The 25,214-nt window shown below is 41.7% G+C and overlaps 1 non-coding gene across 1 annotated transcript; it reads right to left on the bottom strand.

Annotated features, from left to right (window-relative positions):
• Window positions 1-12,278: 12,278 nt before the first annotated feature.
• On the bottom strand, window positions 12,279-12,362 carry Trnal-uaa (transfer RNA leucine (anticodon UAA)). Its single transcript has one exon. It is a non-coding gene; the product is annotated as a tRNA-Leu (tRNA).
• Window positions 12,363-25,214: the final 12,852 nt, after the last annotated feature.

Genomic DNA, 25,214 nt, shown 5'->3' with positions numbered 1-25,214 from the left:
GTGAAACAACCATTACTTCCCTCCAGGGGAAGATGAAGAAGAATGTTCTTCTGTTAAGCACAATGCACCAATCAGCTGCAGTGGACAAACAATCACAGAAGAAACTCCCTGAAACTGGGAACTTCTATAATTCCACTAAATTTGGAGTTGATATTCTGGACCAGATGTCTCGTCTGTGCACTGTAGAGTCTGACTGCCGCAAATGGGCTATCTGCGTGTTTCTCAAGATCCTACACCTTGCTGGAGTCAACGATTGGATTCTTTACAGAGCGACAACAGGAGGAAAAGTTAGCAACCGAATGTTTCTTTTCAAATTAGCAGAAGAACTCTCCTCTGTATATGTACAGTCAAGGAAGATATCTGTTCATGCATTTACAGTGACCACTGAAATACTCAAGGAGCCGGTGCAGAAGGCCTGCCAGATAGAAGGATGCAAAAGTTCGAAAAAAAAACAAAAACCTATCAAAATTCATATGTGATACATATGCAGGAAGTGTTCAGTATATATGTGAAAAGTGTTCTGACAAAGATGGTGGGTCTGATTGAAAATATGTCATCGAGAGGAATAAATGATATTTTCTCATTGTTGCTTAAGCAATTTGTGCCCATTATTCTTCATTTTTCGTATTAAGTATATGTTTATGAACATTTTGGGGTTTGAATGAATATAAACCATACAGATGAAACATGTTACTGTATAATTATATCTTTATTGTCATTTGTAATTTTAGTTTAAACAGATTTTGTGATTACAGTATCTTCTTTCCTTCGACATTTTTTATTTAATTGAATACACTTTCTGTGGAAGTTTTTAAGCATAACGCATTCTTACGATAAGGGTACTGCACTGCTGACCTATTGTACCGTTCTTTAATAAATATTTATTGACATACTTGAGTGTATGTCTGAGCTTGGTATGCATATAAAACTGGAGTTACCATCTAGCATGTTGTAATTGCTAGCTTTGTGCTTTCTCTGTGTTATCATTACCAAAATTTTACATGAACTGATTGGATAATGCAACTCCCAGTACCAATAAAGAAATACAATCACTGCAAAATACATCCAGCCCCTTAGGTTCTTAATCCTCTGTATTATATCTCTTAAAAAATAATGTAACTATTTATTTTGAGGAAACACTCTCCTAGTATATTTGTTTGTCTTTTGATTTATCGTGATCTGTTACTGATTTTTAGTGGAGCTAGTTTTTACTTTTAGCTTTAAAAAAAATACAAAAGAGATATAATAAGCAAAATAATGAATTTCGTAGGTTGCCAGTTACGTATTATATCTGGTTTTATCGAGCGCCAGGCTCCCTACAAATTACTGTAAATGCAATAGCGTAGTATTACTCAGCTCCAGTTCACTATCACAGAAAATAGACAAGTTTTAATTAAATTGTTTCACTGGATTACTTCAATTAATGTCACTGAATATTTTTACATAATTTCTTCCGCTCCGGCTATCAGACATTGTGCTGTGAAAAAATATTTTTAAATGTACCGCGTAATGGCGGCTAGTTGTTAACAATCAGAGATCACTGTTACTCGCTCCGCAGCAGCTGGAAACATGCTAAGTAATTTTCATTAAATATTCTTTTCATAAGATAAATGTGGCGTAGGCTCTTGAAATAACACACGGAGGTCACTTTATACTAATATATTCTTACTAGGACACAGTTTACACCATTAAATATTTACAATTACGTTACGACAGAAACAAATGCTAGCGCAGCACAATAGCTTGCGTACCTTATTCCAGCTAACACCAGAACGAACAGAACAAAACAGACTAGACAGATGAATGAACATTGCGTTGTGTTTTATACTCTTACAGAGATGATAATACTTCTTTTAATTACTTATACATTATAGTCTCATACACTAAAAATAATGTCTTTTCTGCATCTATCGATCTATATTATATATTTTTACAGTTAGTGTTATTACCTTTCGCAGATAAATCGATGTTTACAGTTCATTTTCGGTCACATACAGTCATTTTTATTTATGTTTCACCTCGATAAGGGTGAATATTGCAAAAGGGACACTACATCTGGCTTGCTCAAAATTGATAACTTTGGTCCCTGTGTCCATAACAAATAAATAAAACTGTCTTACTTTTAAAGCAGCAACTGTCAATCACGTTATATTCTGCTCTTTCATGAAGAAGAATAAAGTATACTAGCTACAAGATCAGTGCCGTGCAATGCGGACCATAATATTTTGAAATATATATGAAATTCTTATGACTGATAAATTAAAACATTTAATTAAAATTCAGTGTCTTTAAAAAACTTATGACCTGGACAGGGAGGCGGTAGTGATCTGGGTGAATTACTAACACTGACACTTTCAAGAGTGAAATTATATTCGAATTTAAGTTTAGCTTTTCAAAATATCTGGCACCTGAAATAACGGTACTCAGAAAAATTACATCCTTTTCTCGAAATGAAAAACTTTCTTTGCTGACGTAGTCACAAACAATGAGATTCGTACCGCAAGTATTATCTAACATCACTGAAAAGCATAAAGACAAATCTTCAAATTACGTGTACATGTGTTACTAGTTTTTACAAATAAAACAAAAGGGAAATAACTAACTAGCGTATACATCACATCTGTTTACGTACATTCTGGGGTTATTGAACATAGAATTCACCGTTACCAATTATGAGCCAACTCATTTACACTAACGCGCTGGCAAAAGGAAAGTAATAAAAATTTAACTTCTTCGCCTTTAGTGAGAGAAGACTTCTGATTCCTCATTTATATTTCCAATAATAGATGTACTCGTAAGGCTTCTTTCTAATATCAACTCGGTAATCCTTTCTAGTCGCAATTAAATTTAGATATGATCATTTCATTTTACATTCAATTATAAAATCACTCATCATTTTTAACTGCATATTTTACGTGCTGTGTAACAGATTATACTTGTATAAGAAGACTACTACATTATAATCTAACACTTCGTGGCTTTACAGAACACACGTCAAAAAAACTGCCTTCTACATTCTCTCTCGCTCACAGACTGGTACACACTCAATGCTGTGCGCCAAGTTCTCTCTTAATCCAACACAACAATCTCAGACTGGAAGCAGGATCTTTGGCTCTGTTGTGCAAATTCAGCGATCCGCTTTATGGAGCCCATCAGAGACATACAACGTTTACAATATAAAAGTTTCATTTTAGTTTACATTATTTTCATTACAATATCCGCCACATTTGAGTACCCCAGTAGACTCCTTGCACTATAAAGACACCGTAGTGAAGTAGCTAAAGAAGTAAAACTGAAAACAAAGAAGGAAAACGTCACTGGTCAAAATGAGCGGTAGCAGTCTTTCTAGGTAGTTCGTTAATGCCGGTCCTCCTAGTGTTAAAAGCATTTAAAACATCTGGTAAGTCGCGGTATAATGGTCAGCTGATGTTCCTGTAACCTTTTTGTTTCTCCCTCGTCTTCAGATAACCTGATAAAAAATAGTAACAGAGATTCTTTTGCTAAAAATATCGGAGATACATAAGCGTACTACATAAGAGATATATGCATAAAAGAGTTAAAGTTATGATAGAGAAATTTCTTAAAGAGTACATAGCATTAAGAAGAAAGTGAATACAAAGCCTTACAACTATTACCAACTATAAATAAACACAGCGTGAAGACACTTGACATTCATAAAGAGATTCTTGTAAACTCATTTGTATATTACTTGTAGACGATTAAATGTAGCGTCTACAGTTCGGCACAGGTAATTTCGCTAACGCAGTATCGCGTAAGCATACCTGTTCTAACATACGACAGTGCAGAGATGTGACCAATTGTATTAACTTATACAATGTAGTTTTCCATACCAGAAAAAATTAATGATAAAGCATACCTTTCATACCAACAAATAGGTAAAGGAATTTATAAATTATTAAAGGTAATAATTATTAAGAATCATTTAAAACTATGAAAAACACAAGAATTGAAAGAGTCATAGGATTTTATTTTCCTTTATGACATGAAATTATTTTTACATTGTAGAGCTGTGATACATCGACAAAAGTAAGACGAGCATATTTTCGAATCTTTCTAATGTAACAAAGCGACGTAAATATATAAAACTGTTCGTTAATTCAGCCATCCGGGATTAAACGATCAAGAGCATATATCTCAGTTCTTCAAGAATGGCCAACAGTTTTCCTTTTGGCTCAAAATGCATCATGCTTAAGCTCCTGTCAGTCGAAAATAGATGGTAATTACTTTCCCTCAAATGATGGACTAGAGCACTATTGTTATTGGCGCAATTATCTTATTTAAATATCACTTTAAACTCCATTCCCGTCTGGCCAATATACATACAGGATTATTACAAATGATTGAAGCGATTTCACAGCTCTACAATAACTTTATTATTTGAGATATTTTCACAATGCTTTGCACACACATACAAAAACTCAAAAAGTTTTTTTAGGCATTCACAAATGTTCGATATGTGCCCCTTTAGTGCTTCGGCAGACATCAAGCCGATAATCAAGTTACTCCCACACTCGGCGCAGCATGTCCCCATCAATGGGTTCGAAAGCATCGTTGATGCGAGCTCGCAGTTCTGGCACGTTTCTTGGTAGAGGAGGTTTAAACACTGAATCTTTCACATAACCCCACGGAAAGAAATCGTATGGGGTTAAGTCGGGAGAGCGTGGAGGCCATGACATGAATTGCTGATCATGATCTCCACCACGACCGATCCATCGGTTTTCCAATCCCCTGCCGAACATCATGATGGAAGTGCGGTGGAGCACCATCCTGTTGAAAGATGAAGTCGGCGCTGTCGGTCTCCAGTTGTGGCATGAGCCAATTTTCCAGAATGTCCAGATACACGTGTCCTGTAACGTTTTTTTCGCAGAAGAAAAAGGGGCCGTAAACGGGGCACGAATGCGTGAGGATTCTCTACCGCCAAGATTTGCACATTGTGTCTGTTCACTTCACCATTAAGAAAAAATATTGCTTCATCACTGAAAATAAGTTTCGCACTGAACGCATCCTCTTCCACGAGCTGTTGCTACCGCGCCGAAAACTCAAAGCGTTTGACTTTGTCATCGGGTGTCAGGGCTTGTAGCAATTGTAAACGGTAAGGCTTCTGCGTTAGCCTTTCCCGTAAGATTTTCCAAACCGTCGGCTGTGGTACATTTAGCTCCCTGCTTGCTTTATTCGTCGACTTCCGCGGGCTACGCGTGAAACTTGCCCGCACGTGTTCAACCGTTTCTTCGCTCACTGCAAGCCGACCCGTTGATTTCCCCTTACAGACGCATCCAGAAGCTTTAAACTGCGCATACCATCGCCGAATGGAGTTAGCAGTTGGTGGATCTTTGTTGAACTTCGTCCTGAAGTGTCGTTGCACTGTTATGACTGACTGATGTGAGTGCATTTCAAGCACGACATACGCTTTCTCGGCTCCTGTCACCATTTTGTCTCACTGCGCTCTCGAGCGCTCTGGCGGCAGAAACCTGAAGTGCGGCTTCAGCCGAACAAAACTTTATGAGTTTTTCTACGTTATGTAGTGTGTCGTGACCATATGTCAATGAATGGAGCTACAGTGAATTTATTAAATCGCTTCAATCATTTGTAATAGCCCTGTATTATCAAAAAAGCCGTATTTGATGTATAAGCACCTGAGAGACTGTAATTGTCTGACCTTTCATCCACTATGTGGCGTAAACACAGTTTATTTTTCGTACGAAACCCTCCTTGTACTTTAGCCTTCCTAAACGTGTCAATTTTTTTTTCCACAAATGGTGCCTACATCTGAAAAGGAAATATGGGCAAAAGTCTGTCTAAGATTAACAGCCTGCCTTTCTACCTTCTTGAAAACTTTTTTACCCTACTCACTTCACCTTTACGGCAAATCCATTCGCCACACCATCAGATACTCTGGTGTTAATGTTTCTATCGACAGCATTCCTAGAAAGCCCTAATCTAGTCATTTGAATGATGTAAAATAAGTACAATTTCTGCTTCCGGACGGCCAAACAGAATTTTCAAAGAAGTGTTATCTTTAATAAAATTCTAACCTCCATTGAACTGACCAAACTCAATTTAGACGTTGATAAATCAACTGCAGTTGGAATGACAAGTTTTGTTATTTACAAGACGCATTTTTTTGTCTTCCGTTTGGTCTACAGGTTTCAGACACCCATACCTCACTAATATATAGAATCCACGTCTTTCCACACTGAAGGCAGTGAAGATAGCCATTTTTTTCATTTTATTGGTCATTTTCCTCGTCATTTGGTCTCGGTGGACGTCACGTGACACTCCTTCAAGTTCATCGTTGAATACGCCACTCGATTTATTATTGTTGTTGTTATTTTTATCATACAGGGCAGCCCGCCATCTGACAGAACACTCTGAGCTACCGTGACGGCTCAGTTATGTTATGGGAAGGACAATTTTATTGTGTATGCAGAAACGCGATATGACTGAATAAAACTGTCTCCCACCGCAGTGCTCACTTTAGTGATGCAAAAATGCCTTACATGAATGACAGACTGTAATATTTACTTAATGACTGAAAGAGATTATAGTGTACAGGGTGATTATAATTAAAGTTAAACTTTCAAACCGCTGTAGAAATGATACCACTGGTGAGAATGACGTCAAATTATCGGGTAAGGGGAAAAACGTATGGCAGAAGAAAAATAAATAGCTACAAAATGTTGCAATAGATGTCACTGTAAGCAACATAATTTAATAGTGGTCAACTACAAACGACAAATGAATAATCCAACAATGCTTACGGGGTACGTTTGATTTTAAACAAACTGTGTTACTCTGTGCGAATGGGTGTACAGGTGTGATACCGTTAGTTACGTAAAGCCATCCACCACGGCAAGGTCATATCACACAGGATGGCTAAAATCGGTTTTCAATTGTCCTGAGGCAAGATGTTCAATATGCTGTCCTCAGTTTCCCGCAACAATTTGAAACCGAGAGACAGCATGTTCCAGAACTGACTGAAATGTTTCTGGAGTCACGTTCAGAATGTGTTTCGCAATGCGGTGCCTTCAATGCAGCTAAGTTTTCAGTAGGAACACTGAACACAACATCTTTCAGATAGCCCCACAGTCAGAAGTCACACCTATTAAGAGCAGGTGATCTAGACGGCCAGGCTGTATGGAAATGGCGGCTGATAGTTCTAGCATTTCCGAAATGGCGCTTCAACAGCTGCTTAACAGGATTTTCAATTTGCGGAGGTGCCTCACCTTGCTTAAAAATGATCCCATCCACACATCCACGCTGTTGGAGGGCTGGAATGACGTGGTTACGCAGAAGACTTGCACTTTAGATCGGATATAACACAAAGCACCAGGCCCTACCGAATTTATTGTGTGGAGAGAAGTTTAACCTTATTCCTAGTTTGCGACACTAAGACACTACGAATAATGATCCTGAATAATACACCATGTCATCTCTCTTGTGGGGATTGAGGCACATAAGCACTCCAATATTAGTGACGTACACACTAATCAGCGAGAACATTATGACCATGTGCGCCTTTGACACGTATAACAGCGGCGACGCGTCGTCACATGGAAGCAGTGAGGCCTTGGTAGGTCGCTGGCGGGAGATGGCACCTCATCTGCACACACACAGGTCAACTCATTCCCTTAAATTCTCAGGAGGGGGGCGGGGGGGGGGGGTTGAGCTCTAACATCACATTCAGTCCCATCCCATGTGTGTTCGATCGGATTGAGATCTGGGGAGTTGGGGGCCAGCATATTAACTAGAACTCTCCACTGTGTTCCATGAATCTCTTCCTCACACTCCATGTCTTGTGATATGGCGTATTATCTTTCTGAAAAATGCCATTGTGGTCGGAAAGGAGTGTACGTGGTCTCCAACTGGTGTAAAATAGAATGTTCTCCAGAGCATAATGTAGCCGCCGCCACTGTGTCTCCATCCCGCAGTACAGGTGTCAAGGAGCTATTCACATGGAAGAGAACAGATTCGAGGCCTTACATCGGCTTGATTATGAAGGTATCAGACTTCAACAGACCATGCAACACTCTACCACTGCGCCAACGTCTAGTGCCAATGGTCACATGCACATTTCAGTCGTAGTCGCCGATGACGTGGTGTCAACATTGCCACATGCATGGGTCGTCGGCTGCAGACGCCCGTTGGTAGAAGGGTTCAGAGCATTGTGAGCTTTGACGCGTTTGTAGTCTGCCTAGAATTAAAGTCAGTTCCATCACAGTTCGCCGCCTCTCTAGTTTGACGAATCTGCCAAAATTACAGTATATGACATCTGTGTCAGTCCAGACAAAGGACGTCTGGATATGGTTTCATCTTGGTTTCACCAGTGTAGAAGACACTCACCACAACTCTCCTCGAACACCCGACAAGTTTTGCAGATTCCGAAATGTTCGTGGCGAGCCTGTGGGCCATCACCATCAAACTCAAATAGATCGCCCGTTTTCCCCATTCTACACACAGACAGCATGCTCGCTGGTACTACATACAACATGCGTGTGTGTGACTGGTAGGCATTCCTCGCCAGGTGACGCTGCTATGACGGCTTTATATCGATAGTAGGTCGGTGGTTATAATTTTCTGGCTGATCAGTGTACATCTGGTGTAATACCCTTGATAGCAAGTATTAGTTTCAAAAGAAAATTACACCACACATCGCGATTTTCATACATGATACTCTTCAGTGACGTGCTGGTGGGATTCCCAGACAGACCATAAAAAGCGTATCCGAGATACTTAGAAAAAAGTGATCCCAAACCGCGAATGTAGCAAATATATAGCGTAGATATCACTTCCATGAGACAGGACAAGAATTCGCTAACGTGGAACACAATCCTACCTATTCACTATATGGTGCGGAATGTGAAGAGATGACATTCAGTTACATCGTTAGCAAAGAATAACACAGACGCCAGTGGTTTCTCTTGCAAGAATTGAATGTAGCATCATAAACCGAGATGGATGGTCCGTTTTGTTTCAAGAATGATTAATGCAGATCGCAACTAGAGGTGAAAACCCCTTTGTGACAGACCCACAAAAGCTAATTTCTCATGCAGATTGATCTTAATTTATGGCAAAATTTGTGTGCTTTCTGCTAAAAATATGGTGATATCCGCTAAATCCAGAGCGACAAGCAAAGTCTGTTCATTCAGACGTGACAGAATGCGCTTATACCTAAGTAATGCTTAACTTTGACCTTGGATAAATTTTTAATACAACACCAGAGGTATATCAATGTACACAAATAAAGTGCTACACATTACGTGACAGCCATCAGCAAATAGATATAAGGCATTAGAAGCTAACCATTAGCTGTCACATTTTAGGTTTTTATGGATATATTTATATGTGTTTGAGAGAGAGGGAGACAGAGAGACAAGCACTGATTAGAGATAACAGTTCGATATATGGAGTATAGTCTTTTCCTAATCAAACACAAAGATAATATATGTTTCTAAAAAATACACCAATTGGCATATAAACTATAATAGCTTTACTTCGCCCCTCTTCTCGCTCCGAGTAGGCTAGTGCCGATTGCGACTCACAGCATCGTGGGTCTCGACATTTCTCGGCTGACGCTAAAGCTGACGCATTCAAATGGGCGTATATGTGGAGGACAGGCGCTAGAAACGACTGGGAGAGACCTAATCGACAAACACACAACGGGCTCTTTCATTTGACTGCAGTAGCAGGTTCGCGCCTTTGCGTACCGAGAAACAAAGGAGGGGTTAGCGTACTGGACAGTATGATTTCCGCGCAGCAGAAAAAAAAACTAAAGAAAACGGCAAAACTGAAGAAACCAATAGCTCGCGGACTTCCTAGTTGCTCACTCACCCGAGTTCTAACCACGACCAACGCTGTCTAATTTCGGTGATCGGACATGGACCCGTGTCTTTGGCACGGCATACAAGTTGGCGAGAACGTCGCCAGACGTGCCGACGCCTTAGTCCTTGTACAGATCACTTGGGATTTGTCTTTTAGGGAAGCAAAATGGAATAGCCCTTGGTGGGATCGAACCCACAGCCTCCTCACTATTAGCATGACACACTAACTTGGTGAGCTTATTGCCCGCGTAATACGGCCGCTTCAATACTCCAGTGCCCCAACAGCCGTTTCATCTATCTTTATTAAGACCCTGCCATTCATTGAAACACGTATGTGTTATTGTTGACTCATTCTCGCCTGTCGGTTGGAGCCCTGAGCCACAACAAAACAACCACGGAAACGTCCGTGAGAAGAGCTAAAACTCGACACAGGAAAAGTATGTTCCGGTATTTCTTTTTGACTGCTCAGCCTAACGGACGTGCGACGCCAACACTGTTGTCATTGTCTACCCTAGTAAAACCTCCATGGCGTGTTTCTGCGTAATTTACTTGTTCTATAACATCAAGGGAGTAGGTTAGTTTCTGAATGACTAAAATTCATTGTCAGATGTGGGGTTCGAACACACGCTCCCTTTCGAGAAAAAGAGCTTAAATCAGGCGCCTTAGACCGCTCGGCCAATCTGACGTGCGAGATTACAGCCCCAGTGACTTCCTTCTCTAGCATTATCTCAAGAACCTGAATGCGAAATCTGTTTCTTTTTTCGGTAGGACGGAATTATGTCAGTTTTAGAATATTTAAGACGCAATGTCAGATGTGGCGTAGCAAACGCCTCCCGCTCTCTTCCGTCGTATCCAGTTTGAACTGTAACTAGCAAAAATGTATTTAGTAATAGGAACATTTTCACATTGATGCAAAGAAAACTAGATATTAACGAACGGCAAATAGGGCCGTTTCCTAGCAACCGCCACGCTGTGCATTACGCACTCGTGGGAAGCCAATGAAATACTTCCTGTGAGGCTCAAACTGTCGACCTTCACTTTACAATACTTAGGCACTGCCCCGGTGGTACCGACGCGTACATATTGAAACGTCTTTGGATCGTCAGTGAGTACTTCAAATTAGAAATTTCGTGTTCGCCCTGATGTGCATTAAAGGGCAGATTCTTTAGTAAAAGTTAGTTCTGCGCTCAGTTACAGTATATGGCCCTAGCAGCACCAGGAAAACGAGTTCACATGTGCTCGCCTTCCACTCGGCGTTGAGCGCCTACAGCGAGATTGCCTTCGGCCTCTGGCGCCAGGAGGGAGGGCGACACATCACGGCGCAAGCAGCGCGTAGCAGAGGGCGGTGGTGGTGTGTCGGTCAGCATGGTTGCTTCCCAAGTAGCTGATCCGGGTTCGAAACCCGGACACCGCACGGAAGTTGTCTTCTTTACTCAGGAGAGTGTTTCCAACGCTCGCGATCGTCGAATTTCCTAACTGTCGTGTTACGAATGTTTTTCCTTCACCCCTCGTCCCGCTCCGCGTAGGCTAGTGGGGATTGCGATTCACAGCATCGTGTGTCCCCATGTGTCGACTTGTCTCGACTTTGCTCGGCTCACGCGAAAGCAGACGCTTGCAAATGGGCGTATATGTAGAGGACAGTCGCTAGAAACGACTGGGAGAGACCAACTCGACAAACACACAACGGACCCTTTCATTTGACTGCGGCCGTAGGCTCGCGAATTTAGGTACCGAGAGGCAAGAGAGGGGTCAGCGTGCTTGACCGTATCATCACCGCGCAGCAGCACCGAAAACTATTGGAAAAGGCAAAATTAAAGAATCCAACAGCACGCAGACTTCCTAGTTAGCCACCGAGCCGTGTACTAGCACACAAAAACGCTGCTTAACCTCGGTGATCGGACGTGAACCCGTATCGTCAGCGTGGCACACAAGTCGGCGATAACGTTTCCAGACGTGCGGACATCTTAGTCCTTGTACAGGTCACTTGGGATTTGCCTGGCAGTCTCTCGCGCTGCCTTTTAGGGAAGCAATATGGAATATCCCTTGGTGGGATCTAACGCATAGCCGTCCCGTTGTTAGCATGGCACACTAACTTAGTGAGCTTACTGCCCACGCAATACGGCCGCTTCAGAACTCCAGTACCTGAGCCACCGTTTCATCTATCTTTATTAAGGCACTACGATTCAATTAAACGCGTATGTGATGCTGCTGAGGTTTTCTCGCTGTAGCTTGGAACCCAGGGGCACAACACAACAACAACGGAAACGTCCGTGAGAAGAGCTAAAAATCGACACAGGAAAAGTATGTTCTGCTGTTTCTTTTCGACCGCTCGGGCTGTCACTGTCGTCTCTAGTAAAATCTGCATGGCGTGTTTCTGCGTAATTTACTTGTTCTGTAAGATCTAGGGAGTATGTTAGTTTCAGAATGTTTAAAATGCATTGTCAGATGTGGGGTTCGAACCCACGCTTCCTTACGGGAACCAGAGCTTATATCTGGCGCCTTAGACCGCTCGGCCAATCTGACGTGCGAGGCAACAGCTCCAGAGACTTTCATCTCTAGCAATATTTCATAGAACCTCACTGTGAAATCTCTTTCTTTTTTCGGTAGTGTGGAATTATGTCAGTTTTAGAATAATTAGGACGCAATGTCAGACGTGGCGTAGGAAATGCACCCTCCCTTACGGGAACTAATGTGGCGCGTTGGACCGCTTTCTTCCGTCGTTTCCAGTTTGAACTGTAACTAGCGAAACTGTATTTAATAATAGGAACATTTTCACATTGATGCAAAGAAAACTAGATATTAACGAACGGCAAATAAGGCCGTTTCCTAGCAACAGCCACGCTGTGCATTACGCACTCGTGGGAAGCCAATGAAATACTTCCCGTGAGGCTCAAACTGTCGACCTTCATTTTACAATACTTAGGCACTGCCCCGGTGGTACCGACGCGTACATACTGAAACGTTTTTGGATCGTCAGTGAGTACTTCATATTAGAAATTTCGTGTTCACCCTGATGTGCATTAAAGGGCAGATCCCTCAGTAAAAGTTAGTTCTGCGCTCAGTTTCAGTATATGGCCCTAGCAGCACCAGGAAAACGGGTTCACATGTGCTCGCCTTCCACTCGGCGTTGAGCGCCTACAGCGAGATTGCCTTCGGCCTCTGGCGACAAGAGGGAAGGCGACATATCACGGCGCAAGCAGCGCGTAGCAGAAGGCGGTGGTGGTGTGTCGGTCAGCATGGTTGCTTCCCAAGTAGCTGATCCGGGTTCGAAGCCCGGACACCGCACGGAAGTTGTCTTCTTTACTCAGGAGAGTGTTTCCAACGCTCGCGATCGTCGAATTTCCGAACTGCCGTGTTACGAATGGTTTTCCTTCGCCCCTCGTCCCACTCCGCGTAGGCTAGTGCGGATTGCGATTCACAGCATCGTGGGTCCCCATGTGTCGACTTGTCTCGACTTTGCTCTGCTCGGCTGACGCGAAAGCTGACGCTTGCAAATGGGCGTATATGTAGAGGACAAGCGCTAGAAACGACTGGGAGAGACCAACTCGACAAACACACATCGGACCCTTTCATTTGACTGTGGCCGCAGGTTCGCGAATTTGTGTCTCGAGAGGCAAGAGAGGGGTCAGCGTGATGGACCGTATCATTACCGCTCAGCAACACCGAAAACTAAGGGAAAAGGCAAAATTAAAGAATCCAACAGCTCGCAGACTTCCTAGTTAGCCACCGAGCCGTGTACTAAGCACGCAAAAACGCTGCTTAACTTCGGTGATCGGACGAGAACCCGTGTCGTCAGCGTGTCACACAAGTCGGCGAGATCTTTTCCAGACGTGCGGACATCTTAGTCCTTGTACAGATCACTTGGGATTTGCCTGGCAGTCTCTCGCGCTGCCTTTTTGGGAAGCAATATTGAATAGCCCTAGGTGGGATCTAACCCATAGCCTTCCCGTTGTTAGCATGACACACTAACTTAGAGAGCTTACTGCCCACGCAATACGGAACTCCAGCACCTGAGCCACCGTTTCATCTATCTTTATTAAGGCTTTACGATTCATTTAAACACGTATGCGCTGCTGTTGAGGTTTTCTCGCTGTCGCTTGGAGCCCAGAGCCACAGCACAACAACAACGGAAACGTGCGTGAGAAGAGCTAAACCTCGTCGCAGGAAAAGTATGTTCCGCTATTTCTTTTCGACCACTCGGGCTGTCACTGTCGTCTCTAGTAAAATCTGCATGGCGTGTTCCTGCATAATTCACTTGTTCTGTAAGATCAAGGGAGTATGTTAGTTTCAGAATGTTTAAAATGCATTGTCAGATGTGGGGTTCGAACCGACGCTCCCTTACGGGAACCTGTGATGTTACAAAATAAAAGTGATGTTGTTATTCAATGGAAAGTTGGAAATTGAGATTTAGCATACTGTTTTATCAATCGCAATTGGAGTAAGAATCATGGATTGACCATTGTCATAAAATATTGCATTATGAGATGTGAATAGTTTCTACCTGCAGTTTCGCGTGGCTTGAGGCAGTCTCAACTTGTAAGTAGGCTGTTTAGTTTTTTTTATTGGTAACGCCACCTCAGTATGAAAATCACTGGCTGTTCTGTGTGCAGTCTGTGGCTAGTTTGCATTGTTGTCTGCCATTGTAGTGTTGGGCAGCGGCAGCTGGATGTGAACAGCGCGTAGCGTTGCACAGTTGGAGGTGAGCCGCCAGCAGTGGTGGATGTGGGGAGAGAGATGGCGGAGTTTTGAAATTTGTCATGAACTGCTATATTTATATATGATGATATCAAGGTAAATACATTGTTTGTTCTCTATTAATATCTTTCATTTTGATAACTATGCCTATCAGTAGTTAGTGCCTTCCATAGTTTGAATCTTTTATTTAGCTGGCAGTAGTGGCGCTCCCTGTATCGCAGTAGCTTGAGCAGCGAAGATTTTTGTGAGGTAAGTGATTTGTGAAAGGTATAGTTTAATGTTAGTCAGGGCCATTCTATTGTAGGGATTTCTGAAAGTCAGATTGCGTTGCGCTAAAAATATTGTGTGTCAGGTTAAGCACAGTCTTGTATAATTGTTCAAAAGGGGACGTTTCATATGTCGACCCTTAGCCTAGGATACCTCACTGGAATCTTCTGATTTTTCTTGTAGTTTGTGTAATTAGTGTAGATTTTGTTTATTGCTAGCGCGTAACTGTAGAGAGAATTTCCTTTGTAGTTGTAGTTTTTCATTGTTGTACAGTAAAACAGTTGTGGCATGCATGTAGATTTGCACCAAGTATTTCGCAGCTGCAATTAACTAGATATTATTTTCAGTGCTATTTTAATGTGTTCTCTTATTTTTGATCTTCAAATTGTGTTTTTCTGTGTTGTCGTGTGAAATACTGTGACAATAATGGCGTGTGAAAAACGTAATACTAGGCTCCAAAGTAAACTGAGAAATGACAGTGAAGACGAAGGCAGTGTGTTAGCGCTGCAGAGTAATGAATTAACTAATGTTCAAAGTAGTAATTTGGTAATTGCGCATAGGGAAATGGAGCGGGCGGCAAACAGTGGTGTAGACAGTGAAACAGGTAGTGAACAGGGAAGCGTTATCGATCGATTGGTCGGCAACAGCTCGCCTCAGGAATCGGGAATGACAGAACACAATATTGGAAATACTGCAGACTCAGGTTTTGGGTTCTCATCGTTTTCTCAAATGAGTCAAGACACATTTTCCGCTTGTCAAAATGTGAATGTTGCCGGTGCAACTTCACTGCCGAAAAGCACTGAGGAACATGTTTCAGACACCAGTGCATTGTTATTACAATTAATGCAACAAATGGGACAAAAGCTTGAAAAGTTAGACACAATGGAACAACACCAGAGACAAACGCAGCAACAGTTAGACACAGTGGAACAAAATCTCAAAAAGTTAGACACAATGCAAACTAGCCACAGACTGCACACAGCGCAGCCAGTGATTTTCATACAGAGGTGGCGTTACCAATAAAAAAACCTAAACAGCCTACTTACAAACTAGCGTGCTATTGATTAAGAAATTGCGTTATCGTCTTTCTAATTACTTCATGATCGTAGATACGATCATACCCGGTTGTGAAGTTATTGTTATGACAAAACAATTTCCTAAGGGACCAGAAAGTTCTTAAGGGCGCAAAAACAACTGTAACATCACACAAAAGGGAAATTCAATATTAAAGCTGATGCAAGAAGACGATAAAACAGTTTTCTTTTTATCAATGTAACACGCACATTGGACTGCTGATCTTGGTGTCTGTAATCTTAGCAAAATGCATAATTAAAATGAAAATAATACTGAGGAGATGACAGGAATGAGCACTGCTAAATGACTCAGTATTTCCAGAACAAATATTTATTATAACTAAAACATATATCGTACCTTAAGCTTAGTACTACAATGACGGTAGATTTTTATGTCCGTATCACGTCCATTGAGCGCTCTTTTATATGGCCATTGTCTTCTTTGAGTCGCTCGTGCGTCGTCACGGTAAGTTATAACAGTTCTTTACACTTCACTCAAACTTAGACATAACACGTTTTTATACATTTAGTAAAAATTGGATCAGACTGCCACAAATCTGCGTCCGTCTTACTTGAGAAAAACAGTACAAGTCTTTTTAGCGCTCAAGGCTTCATTTGTTCTACAGCGAACAAAATAGTGAAGGATCGCATATCTATCCGTAATTTCTGTTTATATTTCCGCCCAAAGACGACGAATTACATTATTTAGAAAATTCCACCGTCGCCATGCGACGCCTCATTATACATTAATCATTATTTATAAACAAGTATTTGCCTTCTGGCTGAAAGTATTAACTACTCGTATTTGCTATTTTAATGAAGTCAAAAATAGCGAATATCACATTGCCTCCCATGAGGAGAGAGGGAATGCAGAAGGATTACCTCGATCCTCATGTCCTCATCAGATATTCGTGATTTTTGGTGTGACATTTACATAATGTTACTGGCGTACTATGTACATAAATTGAAATTACATTTATAAACATATATCAGATATTTATCATTTTTCAAAATAAAGTTTTTTATTCTTTGTTCATTAGTCACTTCATTCCATAATACCAAGATTAACATTTATGTGCATATTTAAGTTTGGTCCATATTTGCTTATAACAATAAGTGAACGTTCATTTCGCTCTTCAGGGGATAGAATTCAGAAATTACTTTCTCTTGAGCTTCACAACTAATACATGAGTACAGTGAGTGCTTATTTTCACTAAACTAGAGTGGACAATGTTCGAGCATCTGTTGACTCATTGTGGTTCAATTACAGTTTAATAACGTAGCACTACACTTCGTGATGCTTTCACTTTCTGTGTTAGCTGTCTACTGCGTTCATCATGCAGTACATCTGTCCTTTCCACTGTGGTGCCAGGAATTCAAGTGGCTTCCCGGGTTTTTATTTACAATATGAAACAGAAGAAGTGGAAAATTATTAGTATAACTTACAACCTATTGGGTACATTTGTTAAGGATCGGGACTGGTCTGGAGTTTAGGGTCTTCCTATAGTGCACATTCATTTTCTTTGTGCATCAAGAGACAGGATTATAATTCATTTTAGCAGTGTTCAGGAGTGCCGGTATTAATGGCTTTAAGGTCTGAGTAATCTAACAATCTACTTCTCACTCATCTTAACTTCAACTCAAGAAAATCGCTTAATTTACATATGAAGATGTAGTCACACAAGTGTACAAATGTCTTTCCTCCAGTATGTACGATGGAAGTCATGGCGGTTAGCAGTTTGAAGTTTGGATTGTTTCGTCACCCACACGTCAGCCACTCACAGCGGCTGCACAGTGTTGCGTGAGCTCCAACACTCAGTATCCGTTCGCGCTCAGGCTGTAACAGAGCTGCTGGTCGTCGAGTGCTCCTTTTTTTTTGTGAACTTCGTATCACACGAGTGCATCGATACAAACACCTCGCGCGCGTTTTCCATCGGAGGAGCCAGACACTGAAGCTGCCTCCATACTTCTCTGTCAACTGCCTCCCATGAGGCTCACAGGTAAGTGACGACGAATGTTTTAGCTGTCGCTGCACGTAGAACAACACTGAACTTTGCGTTGCACCTGTTGTCGTAGCCTTGACTTCTTTTTACACTTGCAGTACAACACTACCACTAATATACAGTGAACAGTTATTTTTATGATGCACGTCGCACTTTAGTGTGCACCTTCACACAGCATTCGTGCTTAGTTCCTTCGCCGATGGAGTTCATTTACAAAACAATCAATTTTGCAGGTTTCCTCCATTGGTACAGAAAGACTTATATTCAACTATTTACAAAAGATCACTTACGAGCTAATATTTACAATTAATGGTCACTCCTTTTGTTAAGTCCAGTGAACAACTGCTTTATGAATGGACTCTTTATATCTCAAGGTTTACTTTCATTAGTGAACCTAAAAATATTCTTTCAAACTTTCTTTTAAGGTCTCATCTCCTCATTATGAAAACTACAGGTTTCGCAACACTCGTTGCATTTATTCTTTAGTGCACCCAAGATCATTTTCTACTGCCACGCAGCATATCTACTACTTAACGAGTACGCATTTAACGCTGAATCTTTTTTTTTGTGCTTTCCTTTGTGCTTGCCAATTTTTTTTATATTTGAGGGCAGACTGGATAACAATAGGTCTCCCTCTTCGCTTCATGTACTCAGCAATCGTTCTCTGTTAAAAAAAAATAGGGTAACGCGTGTCTACTATTTTTCGCATGAATGGAATTACCGACAGTTCACTGGGTTTACGCAACCGGTCCATAACAAACATTACCAAAGCTAGCGAAGTTCATCACGCTACGTGTCTCATTTCTCATAAGCACTGCTTTGCCTCGAAGCACACGTGCCTTTTACAAGTCGACCCTTGGTCTGGTTTAATGAACCAGGATCAAAAGGAATGGGCACAAGGAAAATGGATTTCATAAGAGGAGTGTCTTAGGAGACATTTTTGCAATAAAATCTGCAGGTAAATAAAATTATCATAATAAACATAGGCACATATATAAATTTCAACCTCTTTCATTACAGCATGCTTTGCTACTTCTACGTCTTACTCTGGTTATAGTCAGTATTAAGCTTAAATATCACTGCATTGCTTGTTCTTTAGATTAGCCTTCAATTAGAGTATTGAATGGTCGCTAGATTACACTACAGATCTTCTGAAGATCTTTACTTGGACTTATTTATGATACAGTGGGCTTGCTGTGTGGTTATTTAGTACCTTGATTCTACTGAAATCAATTCGTCAGCTAACATTCCTCATATACTCTTTACATTGGGCTCAGATAACAGGGAAATAGTTTACTTTCATAACAATTAATGGCCTCGTGGAGTACTTACGCTACATTATTGATGCTTCATGGTTTGCCTCTATTTGTACTGTATTTCACCTAACTTAGTTTACTACAGCTTATTGTCTCCTTGCGTGAACACATGTGGGTTACCACTTGTTTTTCCATTTAACAGCACGCTTTAACTGAACTTAAAGCTATTTCTTCTACTCCTGTCCACTGTCTGGACTGTTTGACCATGTACCTTTTTTTTTTTTAAGCAGGTAATTTGGGCTTTTACAACAGAACTTCAAGTACTTATATTACTAAATATAAATCTATAAATCTTCTTGTACCTTGAGAGAAGTGCTTATTTACGCATCCTTCTCCATTTCTCACCTTTACATATTTATATAGCTCCGGGCAATCGCCTCGCAAGCACTTTTCTTTTCTTAATACTAACTTAAAATTAAATTGAAATTCTTGGTGCAACCCCTATTTCCTGCTTCAGCTTGTTGAAGAAATATCAGTTCAATGTCCATCACTATAAATAATTTTTCCATACTTAACATTTAATACTTAAAGTTTACATGTAGTAGCTGTTACCATGAAGTCTGTGCGCTGTTCAACACAATACTTATCATTAACAGTTCACACAAGGAAATTTCCAGTACGCAAGAGGCAGGAAACCGAAACAGATTCTATCTGCAGTTGAGGCTGTGTCTGTAAACTAACTCTCTGTTTCAATGGACCAATCGCTCCCGATATGGAGCAGCCCTGAATCGGCAATGATAAAACTTTTGAAACAGAAGACACCTGTCTGAAGAGACATCGTGACATGACGATGTTTGCTCCTGTATCAACAACGGCTGTGAAAGGACTGTTGGCAATAGAAATCTTAATCGAAGCCGGGACCTGTTCATCATAAATGTTGTTAATGTCTTGAGCTTCTTTGTCACGTGCAAGGTCATCTCGTAAGTCGGTCTCTTGGTCGTACCGTATCGCATTAACATACTCAGAATCAGAGTATTCGTTAGTGCCCCCACTCAAAATCCGCAGCGACCTCTTGGAGGCTGAAAGGCGCTGCCTCTAATTTTCCGCAGGATGTTTAACCTGTTTGTCATTCATGGCCATAAGTGTTTGTTCCGTTTCATATTGGTGGTGGTTACGTGGTACAAATGCCGGTGTAGAGGGGTAAAATCCACTGGGTGCATTCACTTGTGAATAAAATACTTGAGACGGCGGCTGTCGCCCGATCTTTTGGTTGCCGGCAGAACCATTTCCTTGTGAAGGAAAGTTCGCATTTGGTACCGTTTGAAAATTGTTCCGCGGTCCTCTATTCTGTGAAAAGTTGTTCTGATGTGCTGGGTGGCCTCCGCCTTGCCCATGCCACTTGCTATTTTTCGACCTATAACTTTGATTGTACACTGGCCCATTTGAAAAATTACCAATCGTTTGTGGAGAATTTCCATACTGCTCAGGCGCAGAATTAAAGGGTGGGTTTCCGTACTGATGTTGTACCTGGTGGTTGTAAATTGGGTGGTATCTCTGCTGACTACTGTAATTGGTTTTCTGCTTCCATTTAAAGTTATTGCCATTTGCGTTTTCATAACGGCTGGCAGGTTGGCAACAGCGGTCGCAGTAGCTCGCTCTCTCCTTCGGCGCATTGTTGTCCGCGTGCGATGCATTCTGCTGGCTGCCAGGGAAGAATTTGCCGCTGCCAACCTTGGAGCGCACATCCTCGCTAATTAAATCTAAGGAATCCAACACAGAAAGGAATACATCCGTGTCTTCTTCGGACACATTTACTAGTTTCTCTCTTATAGACACAGGGAGTTTGCTTTTGAGAATCATAATTACGTCCTTGGAAGAAATCGGAGAATCCCAGAACTTAATTTTTGCTAGATACTTCTCGAAGTATCGCCGGAGACTTCCATGCTTCTCATTGAAAATCTCCGCACCATACACCTCCTTCCTTAATCTCTGCTGTACCCCATTACTCCAAAATTTTGCCAAGAACATTTTCTCAAACTCTTCATAATTCCTACACGTGTCTACCATTTCCGTTCCCCATATGCTGCATCACCAGAAATAAAGCCAGTGACGAACTGAATACGCTGTCTGTCTGTCCAGCTCCTGGGAAATATGCCGGAAAAATTCTTTAGGAACACGATGGGGTGTATTTCTCGCTTCTGCGGATGAAAATCAGGAAAAGTGTGATGCTTAATCACACTTTCCTCTTGCATTAAACTCACGATTGTGGGCGGATCATTTATTTTCCCTACTCGGGACTCAACAGGACTGTTGTTTTGCATGTAATCAGGCGGTGAACGATAAGGAGTTGACTGACATTCGTCACCGTCTAAAGAGTTGTTCCCTATAGTTTGCGTATGCGTGTGCGGATTTTCTACCCAGTTTCTCAGCCTTCTAACTTCGTCCACTACTTGCTGCTTCCACTCGGGAAGATCCCGTGTAAGTGTCCTCCGAATGTGTCCCAATTCAGAAACCACTGTGTCTCCAGACTTACCAGGAGCAGCTAAGATTTCATAAGTTACATCCTTGACAGTCTCCCTAAGCTCCTCCCTGACCTTCTTTTCGACAAAAATATCTTTACCCTTTATCCATTCACCGTAGTGTTCCGACAATGCCTCCGCGTGTGCTTTCACGGTGCTCTTAACCTGTTCTTCAATATTGATTGAGTCTATCTGCCTCGACAGATCCTCCACTACACCTTCAATGTCAGATACTGCATTTCTAACTGAGTTTATTTCTTTGGTAGCTGCCTGAATTTTTGTGTTTAATGTTCCAGATACTTCAGCTATTTCACTTTTCACCTGTTTCTGCATTTTCTGAATTTGATCACTGATCTTAGTTTGCACCTCACCCAAATGGGTATTTAATTCAGCCGTAATTTCTTTATGCAGATCTGTTTTGATTGTGCCTAGCTGTGTTTTTAATGATTCGCTTACAGCATCTAATCGGACGTTAACAGCCTCAATTTGTGTTTTTACTGATTCGCTTACAGCATCTAATCGGGCGTTAACAGTCTCATTTTGTGTTTTTATAGTCTCATTTTGTGTTTTTACTGCATCTAATCGGGCGTTAACAGTCACATTTTGTGTTTTTATAGTCTCATTTACTGCGTCAAACTGTTGTTTCAGCATTTCCATTAACGCACCGAGGTCATTTGTAGCTGCAGCGGGAAGAATTTGGACTTTAGGGTCACTTTCCCCTGTTACAGACATGGTTAGTTCAGTTTCCACACGGGAACCTACCGTTCGCGATCGTAAAGGGTATGGAATACTATTAACGTCTTCACTCCCGTCTCCTGTTGTCACCTGTCTCTGTTTACTAACTGCCATTTTCGTCAGTAAATCACGTGCTACTTAAGGCTTTCGTCGTTTGTCAGTGACGTGGTGAGTCCGCTAAGAGCACCGCTCTCGCGTGAGCAACAAATGAAATTCTATCTGGCGAGAAGACAAGATAGAACCTAAACGTTTCAGACAAATGAATGAAGATGCTCTTCACTGCAAATTGCACACACTATCCACCATGTTGAAAATGTAATACAGCTACACTAACAATGGGGAGAAATAATTTCTATTATCAGACTACGAAGAATTTTACTTTGAAAGATAAAATAAAGCAGATTTTCTATAGCGGGAAGGAGATAGAAAGGATGTGGATCAACTTGGAAAAGCAACGTTGCTACTGAAGCACTACACTGCGTATGCAAAATTCTGACTTACTTTTTGATGGCTTGATTACCGCTATGTTGTCTCAGCAAATTCACGTCTCTTTTCTTTTCTTTTCTCTCCGTAATTAAACTGCGTTATTGACCAGCATATTTTACGTCATTCTCACAGAGAGATGATGTGTACATGAAACGACAGAACATTTATTAACACAAGCACATAGAAAATTTTCCAAGCATTTGAACTAATTTTTGGTCAAGTCCCTGTTCGGGCGCCAAGTGTGATGTTACAAAATAAAAGTGATGTTGTTATTCAATGGAAAGTTGGAAATTGAGATTTAGCTTACTGTTTTATCAATCGCAATTGGAGTAAGAATCATGGCTTGACCATTGTCATAACATATTGCATTATGAGATGTGAATAGTTTCTACCTGCAGTTTCGCGTGGCTTGAGGCAGTCTCAACTAGCGTGCTATTGATTAAGAAATAACGTTATCGTCTTTCTAATTACTTCATGATCGTAGATACGATCATACCCGGTTGTGAAGTTATTGTTATGACAAAACAATTTCCTAAGGGACCAGAAAGTTCTTAAGGGCGCAAAAACAACTGCAACATCACACAAAAGGGAAATTCAATATTAAAACTGATGCAAGAAGACGATAAAACTGTTTTCTTTTTATCAATGTAACACGCACATTGGACTGCTGATCTTGGTGTCTGTAATCTTAACAAAATGCATAATTAAAATGAAAATAATACTGAGGAGATGACAGGAATGAGCACTGCTAAATGACTCAGTATTTCCAGAACAAATATTTATTATAACTAAAACATATATCGTACCTTAAGCTTAGTACTACAATGACGGTAGATATTTATGTCCGTATCACGTCCATTGAGCGCTCTTTTATATGGCCATTGTCTTCTTTGAGTCGCTCGTGCGTCGTCACGGTAAGTTATAACAGTTCTTTACACTTCAATCAAACTTAGACATAACACGTTTTTATACATTTAGTAAAAATTGGATCAGACTGCCACATATCTGCGTCCGTCTTACTTGAGAAAAACAGTACAAGTCTTTTTAGCGCTCAAGGCTTCATTTGTTCTCCAGCGAACAAAATAGTGAAGGATCGCATATCTATCCGTAATTTCTGATTATATTGCCGCCCAAAGACGACGAATTACATTATTTAGAAAATTCGGCTACAGCGAGATTGCCTTCTGCCTCTGGCGCCAGGAGGGAAGGCGAAACATCACGGCGCAAGCAGCGCGTAGCAGAAGGCGGTGGTGCTGTGTCGGTCAGCATGGTTGCTTCCCAAGTAGCTGATCCGGGTTCGAAACCCGGACACCGCACGGAAGTTGCCTTCTTTACTCAGGAGAGTGTTTCCAACGCTCGCGATCGTCGAATTTCCGAACTGTCGTGTTACGAATGGTTTTCCTTCGCCCCTCGTCCCGCTCCGCGTAGGCTAGTGCGGATTGCGATTCACAGCATCGTGTGTCCCCTTGTGTCGACTTGTCTCGACTTTCCTCGGCTGACGCGAAAGCTGAAGCTTGCAAATGGGCGTATATGTAGAGCACAGGCGCTAGAAACGACTGGGAGAGACCAACTCGACAAACACACAACGGACCCTTTCATTTGACTGTGGCCGCAGGTTCGCGAATTTGCGTCCCGAGAGGCAAGAGAGGGGTCAGCGTGATGGACCGTATCATTACCGCGCAGCAACACCGAAAACTAAGGGAAAAGGCAAAATTAAAGAATCCAACAGCACGCAGACTTCCTAGTTAGCCACTGAGCCGTGTACTAAGCACGCAAAAACGCTGCTTACTTCGGTGATCGGACGTGAACCCGTGTCGTCAGCGTGGCACACAAGTCGGCGAGAACGTTTCCAGACGTGCGGACATCTCAGTCCTTGTACAGATCACTTGGGATTTGCCTGGCAGTCTCTCGCGCTGCCTTTTAGGGAAGCAATATGGAATATCCCTTGGTGGGATGTAGCCCATAGCCTTCCCGTTGTTAGCATGACACACTAACTTAGTGAGTATATTGCCCACGCAATACGGCCGCTTCAGAACTCCAGCACCTGAGCCTCCGTTTCATCTATCTTTATTAAGGCCTTGCGATTCATTTAAACACGTATGCGTTGCTGTTGAGGTTTTCTCGCTGTCGCTTGGAACCCAGAGGCACAAAACAACAACAACGGGAACGTCCGTGAGAAGAGGTAAACCTCGACGCAGGAAAAGTATGTTCCGCCATTTCTTTTCGACCGCTCGGGCTGTCACTGTCGTCTCTAGTAAAATCTGCATGGCGTGTTCCTGCATAATTTACTTGTTCTGTAAGATCAAGGGAGTATGTTAGTTTCAGAATGTTTAAAATGCAT

Source organism: Schistocerca serialis, chromosome 7 (genome assembly GCF_023864345.2).
Source record: "Schistocerca serialis cubense isolate TAMUIC-IGC-003099 chromosome 7, iqSchSeri2.2, whole genome shotgun sequence".
In the NCBI taxonomy this organism is placed as follows: domain Eukaryota; kingdom Metazoa; phylum Arthropoda; class Insecta; order Orthoptera; family Acrididae; genus Schistocerca; species Schistocerca serialis.
This window is presented reverse-complemented; position numbering and strand designations above follow the sequence as displayed.